Source organism: Mus pahari, chromosome 10 (genome assembly GCF_900095145.1).
Source record: "Mus pahari chromosome 10, PAHARI_EIJ_v1.1, whole genome shotgun sequence".
In the NCBI taxonomy this organism is placed as follows: Eukaryota; Metazoa; Chordata; class Mammalia; order Rodentia; family Muridae; genus Mus; species Mus pahari.
In genome coordinates, this window is record NC_034599.1 from 81,525,335 (window position 1) to 81,539,342 (window position 14,008).

Here is a 14,008-nt window from a genome sequence, read left to right on the forward strand (position 1 = left end):
CCTAAATGTATCCTTAGAATGTGGGAATGTGTCAGGAGTAAGAGACCCCCGCCTCCAACACACACACACACACACACACACACACACACACACACACACACACACAAACACATTAGACAAATTGTAAATTTAGGACTTTTTTTTTCCATCAGAGAACTGAGACTTTTGGAGAGAGGTAGGAAACGAACATTGTCACACTGGGAACATTGTCACATTGTCGCATGAAGCAAGTAAGCGACTGAGGTTTTAAGACAGCAAACAAAATGTGGGGTAGATTTCAGAATCCTTAGGGAGAGACATTAGAGTGGAGTCTTCTACTTGTGGGCTCTTCACAAGGCTCACTAGACATCCTCAGGGTTGGGAGCAGCAGTAAGCAAGCAGCCAAGAGCCCTGAGGTTTCTTTAATGACCCTGGCCTGGAGTAGGGGGTAGCAACAGCCCCAGGAAAGCAAAACCATCACCTACACTCCTCTGTGAGAAATAAAGACTTTGTGTGTGTACATGTGTGTGTGTGTGTGTGTGTGTGTGTTGGGGGAAACACAAATGTCACTGTCATCCTCAGAGACCTATTGAAAACCCATTGCAGTTAGAAACATCCAAGCAGAAAAAGAAACACAACAGAATAGATTTAAAAAGATACCACCAATCCCTCTTAACCTAAGGGCGAGAGGGTCTAAAGAATCCTGGGCTTGTGGGCACGCCTATGACGATACTTTTAAGATCCTACTTGCAGGCTGGTGGGGTTTGTGAGAAAGTGTGTAGGAGTAGTTTGGAGTAGGTTAGTGTTAATTATAATGTCAGTGGGGGCTGGAGTGGCAGAAACTTTAATTCCTGGAGCCTAGTAGGAAGGAAATGAAGTCATGGGAGACAGGCATCTGAAAGAGATACTGGGACCCTGTGTCTTTACTGAGTCTATTTGCATCTTGGTCATTCTCTTTCTTTCTTTCTTTCTTTCTTTCTTTCTTTCTTTCTTTCTTTCTTTCTTTCTTTCTTTCTTTCTTTCTTTCTTTCTTTCTTTCTTTCTTTCTCTCTTTCTTTTTTTAAAAAAAAATTGGATATTTTATTTGTTTACATTTCTTTTTTTTTAAAGTCCCAAATCTCTGATTTATTAGACAGCAGAAAAATATAACAGTTTTAGATAGCAAACACACACACACACACACCCACACACACGAAAAAAAAAAATGGCTTATGGGCAGCTGGAAAAGGTCTACACCCTGTCAGTGTCTGGGGACAGGCTGATTGCGGGGATGGCGGGCCGACAAGTGCTGGTGTGGACTTGAGGAACATGGGCTATGTGCAGCAGTGTTGGAAGTAAAGCCGGAAGTACCAGACTCCGCTACATCCAAGCCTTCCCGAACAAGCAGGGTTGTCTGTTGAGCTCCATTGAAGGCCGAGTGGCTGTGGAATACTTGGATCCGAGCCGGGAAGTTCAGAAGAAGTTTGCCTTCAAGTGCCACAGGCTAAAGGAGAACAACATTGAGCAGATTTACCCAGTCTATGCCATCTCCTTTCACAACATCCATAACACGTTTGCCACAGGTGGTTCTGATGGAGTTGTAAATATTTGGGACCCATTTAACAAGAAGCGCCTGTGCCAGTTCCATCGGTACCCAACTAGCATCGCTGCTTCCCTTGCCTTCAGTAATGACGGAACTACGCTTATTTACATTTCAAATGTTATCCCCTTTCCAGGTTTCCCCTCCGAAAACTCCCATCCTACCCTTCTCCCCCTGCTTCTATGAGGGTGCTTCCCCACCCACCCACCCACTCCCACCTCACTGCCCTAGCATTCCCCTACCCTGGGGCATCGAGCCTCCACAGGACCCAGGGCCTCTAGTCCCACTGATGCCAGATAAGGCCATCCTCTGCTACATATGCAGCTGGAGCCATGGGTCCCTCCATGTGTACTCTTATTGGGAAAGCCCCTTCCATCACACACACTTTTGCCTTGATACATTGCATCACCAAAGCCCCAAAGCAACAGAGTAAAGTGACATGGACTGGAACCTCTGATTGTGGGCCAAGTGAACACTTCCTCCTCTATGAGACACTTACTTCAGGTACTTTGTCAAAGTCATAGAGTTCACTCAAGCACAGGTGGGGTGAGGAAGCTGGGGATGGGCTTCAGACACTTCCTTTAAAGTGTGCTGTATTCAGGCACGTCTTCTGTGGCCACATACTTGATACTATGGAAATAAAGAGAAATAAGGTATAGTATAATAAAGAAAGGTGGGAGGGTGACTATATGTTCAGATAACAAAAGTAAGATTAAATTTTAAGTTGAATAGAAAAACGAGAGTCAGAGATCAAACTAAAAGAAATGCACATAAAGTAGAACATTTAAAAAAATAACAAACATTCTTAACAAAGCCTAACATACATTGATACAATAAATAACAATAAAGACGTAAAACAATTGGAGGTAAAAGATAAAAGGATCAAACCAGTAATATAAACTTAAATCTAAAAAAGTATTGGACCCATGAAAAAATAAAGAATAAAAGTATCAGAGAGGGTCTAGGGAGATGGCTCGGGGGCTGTAGAGTGGTTGCTGTCCAAGCATGAAGAATGGAGGATTTTTGTTTTTGGTTTTTAACTTTTTATTGGTTCTTTGTGAACTTCACATCATGCATCCTAATCTCACTCATCTCCCTTTCCTCTCACACCCATCCTCCACCCTTGCAACCCCCCCTCCCCCAACAAAGGAAATAAAGATCTGGTCGTGGAAGCCGTAGTGTGCCACAGTATGTCCTACCGTATGCCCTTTTGCCCACTTTGTTGCCCACAAATGTTTATTGCAATGAGTCATTGGTCTGGTACGAGGGCTCTGGCTTCTGCAACTCTCTCCATATTGGAACCTCCCCGGTCCTCCTCTGAGATACCCTGTTATTGCCCTGTGTCATGGAGACCGTGTAACTCTTCTGTGTTTCCCAGGTGAGGTGCAGGGCCTGCTCCTTGTGTGTTGCAGCAGGCAAGGGACAGGGACAGCTCTCCTGATCTCATGAGTCTATCAGGGCCCATTCTCCCACGTGCCATAGGTGATGAGGGGCCACGTGGGAGGAGAACCTCTCTTCCTTGTCCACACCATCACATGAGAGATGAGTGGCAGGGCAAGGTCTCCCAAACTTGCATCCTCGGGTGCCAGCTCACTTGCAACTCCTGCCGTGTTTGAGGCATACTTTCCTAAGTACTGCAGCTGGCTCAGGTAGGGGTAGGGTCCGCTCTCCTACTCTCATGCTCCCAGGGCCAGCTTTCCCATGATGCTCAGATGAAAGGTGGAGCTAATTTTGCATTTTGTGTAGCCCGTAGACATCAGCAGGTGGCAGCCCAGACCAGAGATGTCTGCCTGTCCTTTGGTGGTAACAGAGCCCTGCTGATGCAGGGCACGGACCCAAACATATCCCCTGTTGGCAGCTCAGGCCAGGATAGCACTATAGTCCCAGATGATATCACTGACCACTCAAGCTATTCCCCACTACCCCTGAGTCTTCAGTTCTGTCTCTCTTCATTGTGTCTACATCCTTCTCTCTCTCTTCCTTTTCTCCACCACTTACTTGCTCTTCTTAGTGGTACCCAGGGTCTCTGAGTATCTGTGGTCATCTCAGGAGTGGTCTCAGGAGTGCTCTGCCCTGCTTGCTCACTATGGCACTGGACATAGGTCTTCTTGAGCATGCTCTGTCCTGCTTCAGGTCTTCATGGCACCAGAATGGTGATCGTCTCAGGCTAGCTCCTGTCCAAGCCCCGTCATGCTGAATGCTAGGTTGATAATATTTCAGATGTTCATTCATAGGTCAGAACACTGCCACCGACTGATACACGTGTGGTAAGAGTCATAACTGCAACCCTTTTAGGGACATGCAAGAATGGAGTTTAGATTCCCAGAACCCACATAAATGCCGAGTAGGCATGGGGACCCACCAGTGCTACCACCCCTAAGAAAGCAGAACAAGCTGGCTGTCCAGTTCTGGGTCCAAGGGAGAAGCAATTGAAGAAGACTCCTGACATGAACCTTGGACCTCTACACACATGCAAACACACAAACATACACATACACACCACACAGGTATACACAAAAAAAATTCAGGGAATAAGTTTTGAAAGTGAGGTTAAAAATTTGACCTTTAAAGCAAAGAAGAAGACTGACAAGACATACTATGTATTAACGGGCAAGGCAAGGGCTCTGCTACAAAGCACTGGGGAAATCAGGCCAGCCGTGCAGTGTTGTATACATCCTTAAACAATCCATGTCAGTATTTTGGATTTTAATCACATGCCTTTCCTAGAATGTTATCCTTCCCTTCGTTCATGATCTCTTCTTTTCACCTTTCCTTTATCAACCAATCAGTCAGTTTCTCTCTCTCTCTCTCTCTCTCTCTCTCTCTCTCTCTCTCTCTCTCTCTCGTAGAATTTTTGTTTTTGGCTTACAGTTGCAGGGTGACACAGTTCATCGTGGCATCGTGGCAGGGAAAACAAGGCAGCAGCCAAGGAAGGCATGGTGGCAGGAGCTGAAGGCCGGCCAGTCACACTGCTTCCATGTCCAGGACGCAGAGTGAGCAGAAAGTGGATATGGCCTGTGAAGACTCATGGCTGCTACCTGTGACCTACTTCCTCCAGTAACCCTTTGACTTCTAAATGTTCCACAACCTTCCCAAAGAGTACTCCCAGCTGGGGATCAGCTGTTCAATACAAGAGAGACATTTCACATTCAGAACACAGCACACGCTGAGATATCTCTCCAGATGACACTTCGTTTGTTTGCTTGTTCTTATTTTTGAAAAGGAGTCTTACTCTAGCTCAGCTTGACTTACAATTTACTGTGTGGCCCAGGCTAGTCTTGAACTAACTGCACTCCTCAGAATCCCAATGTCCAGGATAATGGATATAAGTCACCCTGCCTGGACATAAGTCTCTTCGTTTTGTAAAAAAATTAACTTTTCACGTTGTACTTGATTGCCACTTTCCCCCATTTTAAATGTGTCTTTTCACAGCTTCTAAAAATGGAAAACCCAGATTTAAGACTCTAGGTGCTAGTCACCAAATCTCTTTACATATGCTAATCATTAGCTCTCAGAACAGCCCCCGGTCTGCATACACTCCTTACAGAAGGGACACTGTTGGACAGGCTCTGAAGTTCACTGCCTTTTAATTACTATTCCATTGCTTACTACCTTGGCACCACTGGGTTCACCATTTTGTAAACGGAGATCAAATCATTACCTGATTCATTAGAGTGTGTGAGGGGGCAAATAAAGGGACACATACACAGCATCTGATGAGCCCTTGGATCAAAGCAAACCTCAGCAGATGAGACCTGCTCTAGTGAGCACAGAAATAGTTTAGGCTTCGTAGTAGCTGAAGTTTACACCTCTGAGAGTATATAGCATTGCAAATGTTTCCTTTGTGTTTAATGTATGAATGATGTAAAACAGGAGCCTTCACCATGCTTGCAGATTAGTACCATGAACTGAGCCATCATGATGTAATCCTGGCAAATCACTTGGGTTTGTCAAAATGAATAATCAAGGTGCTCTTTTAATGTGGCTCTGTTGAATTTTTGATTAGGGGAAACCTGGTAGAGACCTCAGAATATTTTTTCTGGGGTCTCAGGGCTTCCATTCAATACTGCTTGGTTGTTTTGAGTTCATTGGAATCAATTCTGTATAGGAACCACTGACCTCAGAGGATGCTGGGAAGCGGTCTCAGAAAATAGAAGGCTTGAATGCATGTTCTACCTGGCTTCTGTTCTTTGTCAAGGGACAGGACTGTCATTGACATCTCCTGAAGGCTTTGGATACCTGGTCGAATTATTTGGTAAAAATTTTGGTGACATTGGTGCAATGTTCTAGAAGATCTACTGGTATGTGTATGTGTGGTTGGTTGGTTGGCTTACTGATTTATTCTTATAAGCCTAAAATGACCATTCACCAGTTTCAGGACTGGTACTTATCTGTAAGATTTTTTTTTTTTTTTCGGCCTTTGAGTCTGGACTTCATTGATGGATCTAGAGAGAATCCTTCTCTGTCCAGGCAATGATGGTGAGTTCGTAGAAAAGTCAGGGCACCCCTGAGATGTAACGTTGTCTTCTAGAGACCCATACCCTTTTTCTGTTTCTGTTAGCTGAACCTGTTAGCTGTTTGTATTTCACAGTAAAAAAATATCTCCCACACTTCAGAACATGCACAGAACTTAGCTAATTAGTTAATAAAGAACGTAGGTAACTCCAGCAATGCCTCCAAGTCTATCCTCCCGTTTCTGAGCGGGTGTCCACACCTGAACCAATGGATGTATTTCAGAATTAGCAGTTTGAGAGCATTGCTACTTCTATGTTTTAGTAATATGCATCTATGCCCATTTCACACAGGAGGGAACTTGTGTCCTGGAGAGATTAAGTACCTTGTCCAAGGTCACGTAACTTAGAATGAGCAGAATTAGGACAGTAGCCCTTGCAGAGATGACTCCAGGCCATCTTTTCTAAGTACCACATTCTTGACTTGTTATGCATTCTGTTTATATATGGATTCTAGACACATTTTTGCTGGTAAACTATAGCGCTCAACTCATTTTAGGTTAGCCCTTCCTTTTTGAGAAGCAATTATACACACAATCAAATGTACACTACATATTATATAAATATAAGTAAGTTTTGAGATCACTCTCAACACCATTAGCAACCAACGTGACTGACTGGATCCTGGAAATGCTAGCATGGCCTAATTATTGGCAGTGGTCTTGCAGAGAGGATTTGAGAGAAAAAAAAAAAAAGAAAAGAAAAATCCCTGGGCCTTTTCAAAAAACACATTTGCTAGGCAGGAACAGGAAAAGCTTGCCATTAAAGCTTCAATTTGCAAGTCCAGAAAAAAAAAAAAACAAACCCAAACCTCTGCTGTTGTGGAATTCATAAAGCAGCAGAGCAATTGTGTTATGATATTTACAAGACCTGGGAGCAACAAAATGAACTAAATTAAAAATGACCAAGTCTACATACCAGTGGCCAGTAGGAAAGTCCACATGAGAGAGTTACTGTGGGAAGGACACTGGGAAATGTGATTTAAACAGTTCATTTTGTGAATGTTAGCATTGGAAACTAAGTAATAAGTCAGGGGAAAATTTTAATCTGCACATGTACCTGACCCTTAATATTCATAAATCAAATCACGAGACAAGCTATACAAATTAAAAACTGATTGGATAGCAGTGTAATTAATTAAAAGCAACCCACCACCTACAACAACAAAACAAATGAATCTGACCTGTCTTCTACAATGTGTGTGTGTCGCACCCATTGAGATTTAGTAAGCTGGGGGCCTACAGAGACTTTGGACCCAGGCATGAGGCTTAAGAATAGACAGTCAGTCAGGGAGAACGAGAGACCCCCTTGTCTGTAATTACTGATAAATACCGGCATGTAAAGTGGAAATTTAGCTACTGAAAAATATGAACTAGTCCATGAAACTCTTTAACTGTAAATCTAGGAGATGAGATGAAACTCTGATCCTAGGTAAAGCTAACAAAATAAAAATTAAGAATAGAGTTAGGTCTACCAAGCACTTAATAACTAATGTGTGCCATGCATACCCCAGGACTGTGCAGGGTGCTTTGCATGAATGGATCCTACTTGATATTCACAATGGACCACAAGGATGTGCTTTCATGACATCAGCATCACATAGGAGCGATGTCAGGCCTAGGGAGGCTCCCCAACGTGAGCATAGCCTGGTGACTGTTCACAGCCAGTGCTGCTTCTGGCTGACTTCAGTGCTACAGACTGCCGTGCGTCCTGTGCAGAAGCCATGTGAGTTGACTCAGGCCACAGTCTGGAGCTGGTCTCTCAAGGTGAGGAAAGATCCCCACTCTGGCCCTAAGACAGGTTTATGTGTCAGGAGGACTGGCTAGGGGAACTCAAAGGCTCAACAACATTACTGGCTGCTAGCATATGTCAGACCCACCATTTTCCTGTTGCGTTGGTAAAATATAAATAAATAAAAAAGAAATAAAAAAACAAAAAACCAAACAACCTCCATCAAAAAAATCCCCAAACCATACATGTATATACCCTTCAATTTACACATATTGGTTTGGTTAAAGTAAATTTTACTTGGATTAGTTTGGGGGTCAGAAGGCAGAAGCAAAATTTCTTAAATTTTCGGTCACATATTAGCAACAGATGTGATTTAATACTGTTAATGTTAAATGTTCAAAACAATGGTAACAGTGCACTTCCAGGATGTTTATTCTTTTATCATAATATTCCTGTGAAATACGGATAGATGTGATTAACTTGTTTCTAGATGAAGAATTTAGTGAAGAGAGATCCAGGGATATATACACACCTATGTCCCGAGGTAGAATTCAGGATAATTCAAGCACTGTGTGTTTATTTCTGTCACCAGTCCTTCAAGGTCATTATGAAAGTACATTCTTGCTGTATCCTCATCTGAAGGTGTATACTTTACACTTTCTCAGAATAATCTTGATCTGCAGCGGTGACATCTGTTTTGTTTGGAGAGCATTGGGTTTCTCTGCCACAATGTTCAGAAATGTACTCAGTTAAGTATTTAAATGCTTAATTACAAATATGGGATAGGATCAAGTTACCTAAATAATAAGACAGGGAAAAATCTAATCAGCATATGTGGTCTATTTCCAAGTGTCAAATGGCTTGCTATGTGACCTTCGTTACAATCCCTGCCATTATATCACCAGCACGTCTTTATAACACCTTAAAAAGCCTGCCTGTTTCCAAGAGTGGCATTATAAATATGTTTCTTTATCCCACTCTCATTATAACAAGAAGAGGTCAATGGTCTAAAGGGTAGTTTCATATTATAAGAGGGATAAAAACTAAAATCAATAAATCTCCAGATCATAAATGTTACTACAGTCTGGCAAGGTTGAGAAAATTATGAGCCGGGCCTCATGATGTCTGGGTATCGTAGCTTGTAAATTTCTACCTACAGATGTTATGTGGCTGTGCATAACACGTCTGCTGGGCCCTTTGTAGAACTTGCTCACAAATGTGGTGGAATTTTGTTTGGTATTAGTTCCAAGGTTAGTGGGGAAATATTAATAGAGTATCTCAGCATATAAAACCATGAAGTGTTCTTATTTCATTGATGAAAATGTGTCTAACATTATAAAGTCACAGTTTCCCTTTGGCTTCATGACTTTAATCAGGAAACTCAAATAGGAAGTCATTTGTTTACACTGCTTAGTAACTTAGGGATCTGGGACACTTTGGCAAAGCATTTGTCTAGGCTTGCATGTTCACACTGAATACTGATGATGCTAATAAATACTCTATGGAAGACACAGGTAATACGTTATTGTACAGTCTAGCATGAAATTTTTGTTAGTGGTACTTCGAATTAAATACACAGATGCTAAAAACAGACTCTGCATGTTCAATCCCTGCCTCTGTCATATCAGAGTGGTGTGGCCATGGTCTAGATGACTAGCTTCTTTGAGTTACTTATTGATTATTTTCTTTGCTTTCAATTGGAGATAAGAAAAGATCCAAATAAGGAAGCTGTTGTGAAGATCAATTTTGGGGGTAGGGGGTGGGGAGTAACAGAGATAGATAGTGAAAACAATCTAATGCCATTTTATGTATGTAGAAACTTTTTAGTGATTCTGAAAACCAAAAAAGAATGAGTGGTAAGTTTGTGGTCTGGATTTGAGACTGGGTTTCTCTATGTAGTCCTGGCTGTCCTGGAACTAATTCTGTTGACCAGATCTGCCTGCTCCTGCTTCCCAAGTACTGGAATTAAAGGCATGTGCCACCACTACCTGGCTCAGAATTTCTTTTAAGGAGGTAAAGACAATTAGTATCAGTACATGAAGAATATGCACTGGGTTTCTTTCTAGGGGTGAGGTTTACAATAGTAAACCAGACAGGTGAATATGCATTCAACATATTGGGTAGTAAGTTCTACATAAGAATTATTAAACAGATTAAGGAATGAATAATGATAGAGTAGATGTGTCAATTTAAGTAAGGAGAAAACATACAGGAACAGAATTGCTATTAAAAACAGACAGGCTTTTGCATTTGGTATACACCCCCCTGTCAAGGCTTCAGGATTACAACAACAAAGTAACAACATGGGGGAAATGGCACAGAAAAACAGGGAAGAAAATATTGGAAGTCTAGATCAATGGGCACATACACACAGGCTCTCTGTCTCTCTGTCTCTCTTTGTATCTCTCTCTTTCTCTCCTCATCAACCCTCTCTGCTGAGTATTTTCTGTACTGGAGTTGGAGAATGGAGAAAGTGCAACACAAAATTTTATGGACCAGTTTGGAAGTGTAGCCGATGAACACAGCTATTCAGAATTTAACTGGCTCACCAACTGGCTATTTGGAATTTGGCTGGGTGATTAGCTTACTTTTCAAAATTCATTTGAGAAGTAGAAACTTGAGTTCCTTCTAAATTGCTGCTGACAGGCAGTGTTAAGAAAGCCCAGTTCCACCTACTAGGGTTCGTGATGAAGGAGTCTTTTGGCTTCACCTGGTTATCAGTGTATAATCAACTATAGCAACTAGGGATTTTAATCTAACCTCATAGCGTTAAAAAACAAAAAACAAAAACAAAACCCAAATGAAAACCAACCAACCAACCAATCAACCAACCAACCAACCAACCAACCAACCAACTAAACAAACAAAAATAACAGAAAGCAGAAATGGGGCCTCATGAAGCAGAGCTATATAAGAGCGTCAAAAAGCACATCAAATTATAATCAGATGACTCAGTCTATAATGTTAGATGTAGTCAAATTCTTTGCTTCAGTGGGTCACTGTATTGAGCAGCAAGAGAGTTAAATGCTCTATCAAGGCTTAAAACAGGCACCCTCAATTTCAAACATGCAATGCTTTGGGGGTTAAAGGGCCAAAGAACCATTGCAAATGCCTATGATTTAGTGAATATTGTTGCAAACACTGTAACATATGTGAAATACTATGCCTAATAATAAAAAAAAAATGATCCTGTAAGAGTCCAAGTAATTGGATGATTCACAGAAACTTTCAACATAACCGTTTTGATGGACTTTTCTTTTGACATAGCATTATAGTAATCTTTCCCTCTCCCACAAATATATAAGAACATTCTTTCCTACATGATCATCCTCATGTCTGGTCAGTCACTGTTTCTCAGGAATGTGGCCAAAAGTACAAAGCTGACTTTGTTAAATCTAAACTTCAGCCACTAAGACAGAAAGAGCAGAAGAAGCAACAAGGCCACAGTATAGCTAGTCAACAGGGGCATGTGCTGTTAAAATGTGTCCAGTCCACTTGAGTGCTGAGCAGCAGGCTAGATCAGAAGACAGCTGAGCGGTTCACAAACTGAACATGTGTGGTTTGGGGTCTGGAGACAGGAGGAACCCGGTGTAGGAGAAATTCAGGTACTAACTGTAAAAATCAGTGAATAGATCAGAATTAGGTAAGAGCCTGAGGACAAGCAGAAGTTACAGGTTAAAGCGATTGGGTTGGTATTGATCTTCTGAGCGGCTACCTTGCCTATTTCCCAGACTGGCAGATATATTTCTGGGTTTTGGTTTTATTCCCTCTACTTCTCCTCTTGCGGGAGGGGGAGGGGAGGGAAAAATTTTTTTTTCTTTCTGTGAGACAGTGTTGGCAAGTGGAAATGGGCAGACAATATCACATGTGGACTTTTCAGAAGATTATCCATTTTTATAAATTATTCTCAAATTGCTCTCACCATTTTAAAGAGTAAAGACTCTCCTGAGAGTATATTTGATCATCCAAACAGTTTGTCCGTGACGCTTTGGGTTTAAAATGAATAAAAGTGGATGGGAAATTGATTAAGGCTGACAGTTTGCTGTGGACTTCAGTGTACTGCAAAGTGAGCTGGTGAGATTTTTTTTTTTTTCCTTTAACCGGAAAGAGATGGGACAGTAGACTTAACCTATCCAGTCACTTCTTAAAGGCGCCTCTCATGGGAGGGACTTTGTCAGACCCTGTTCGTTGTGAGCTCTGTGCCCTTTGATGGTTTTTCCTTTTAGCTTTGGGTTTCAGGAGCCTATTCAAGATATAACTTTACTCTATGACATCTGCCACGGGGGGGGGGGAGGGGGTGCCGGGAGGGAGTGCAGGGGTTCAAAACCACAAAGCACATTTAATGATTTAAAGCTCGCAGCCTTATCAACAGCAACAACTGTTCACCATCAGAGTCAACATGCCGTCACCACATGCTACGGACGTGGTTGTGAGTTGATGATTACTGCATTTGCAAGGTACTGTCACCAAAGATCTGTTTTCAAGCACTAATTGATGAATTCTCTCTGGACCAGTGTGAAGAAACGCTGGAGCACTCCAGTTGGTCGGTTTTACAGGCAGGCGGCTTAAACGGTTGCTAACTTTCTCCACTCACCACCCTTGTCCCGTCATCTTTCAACTCTCTCCGTGGTGTGCTTCCTGATGCTGAGGGCACTCAGTGTCAGAAGAAAAGAAAAGAAAAAAAAGGCGGCGTGTGTGTGTGTGTGTGTTGGGGGGTGGGGGAAACACAGGCAATGTCACACTGCGCATGCCATGTGGCATTTCTGAAATGCCATTGGTCCAATGACATACGCGTTGCAAAGATGTCAAGTGATCCTGAGGGTTATGGATCTTGTTTCTTAAGAGATCCCCAAACCCTTTTTCACGTTAAATGCTGTATTTCTACAGTGTATACCTCTATTTGGGCAATGTGTTTCACTGGAAGTTGGGATTTCAGGAAAAGCAGCGGAGGCATCGAATGTTTGAGATGCCGGGAACTTGCAAGGAAAACGCCGCCTTCAAGGCCATCCACCTGTATCCTCAAATGTTTAAAGCAAGTAGCTTTAAGAAATCAGAGAGCATGGCATTTGCTTTAACTGAACTGTTCGGGTGCTAGGGTCCCCCAGGGTATACAATGGCTATTTTGATCTTGAGGTGGAGTCACACCCTGGAAGTAGCAATGGCCCCTTTACTGTCTTCCCTGAATATATTCCACAGATCCTCCCCTTCTACAGTCTCCAAGGTGACCAGTCTCTGCCGAATGTGACCAGTCTCTGCCGATTCCCAGTTGCCACACTTTTGCATATAGATCCCTGTAATGAAGTCTCAGTCTCATTGCCTGTGGTCTAGAAGAGAGTCACTCTCTTTTAACATCCTTTTTCTTTAGTGAGCATTCTTTAGCTTTTTCTATATGCTTGTTTTATAGATAACTCTTAGAGGGCGACTCTGCCTCCCTTTCTTACTGCCAGTATCTCTGTGTGTGTTGGGGGAAATGGGGCTTTGTTGTGACCCCAATGCCTTATTCATGCATAAACACACTTGCTCTGTTGAGAAGGAAGTGGGCACAAGACCTCTAGGACTCATAGGTTTTCTCCTGTGCTTATAGCTGATGATGCTTGTGAAGGGCTTTGCTTCAAGCATGCCACATCATATTTAATAAATGCCAAACTCAAAAATGGAAAACCAAACTACAATAGATGAACAAGACCTACCAGCAGGGGGCTAACGGTTAAATGCACACCTTCTTTTTGGTCCAGCCATGTTAAACAATTATGTGTGTGTGTGTGTGTGTGTGTGTATATATATATATATATATATATTGAAATCAATAGGGCATTTCCTGAAAAGTAAATCAGTTATTTCATCATTAAACCTACCTAGTGAATTTTTCCAAGGAACAAATGCAAAACATATTAGAAGTGATTTTTAATTTTTAAATGTGCTTTTTAAAGATTGTCATTATGGTGATTAAATTGCTACAGCTCATTTAAGGCTTTTCTGTGGAAGAGCCTACATATTGTAACATATTTAAAAAGTGGCTTTTATGTGGATCGGTCAATGGTAAGAGAAGCCAGTCTGCATTAGACCACTCCATTGCTGGGCATCAGGACCACTGTGTATTGTCAACTGGAATATGAAATCGATGCTGAGGCCAGAGTTGTTCTTTTTGGTAAACTTTTAGGAGTGGGGTGAAAACAAATGAGCTGTGTTGTGTGTGGGCAGCCTTGCT

The 14,008-nt window shown here is 42.1% G+C and overlaps 1 pseudogene; it reads left to right on the forward strand.

Annotated features, from left to right (window-relative positions):
• Positions 1 to 1,183: 1,183 nt before the first annotated feature.
• LOC110328404 lies at positions 1,184 to 12,895 on the forward strand (annotated as a pseudogene).
• The last annotated feature ends 1,113 nt before the right edge of the window (positions 12,896 to 14,008 follow it).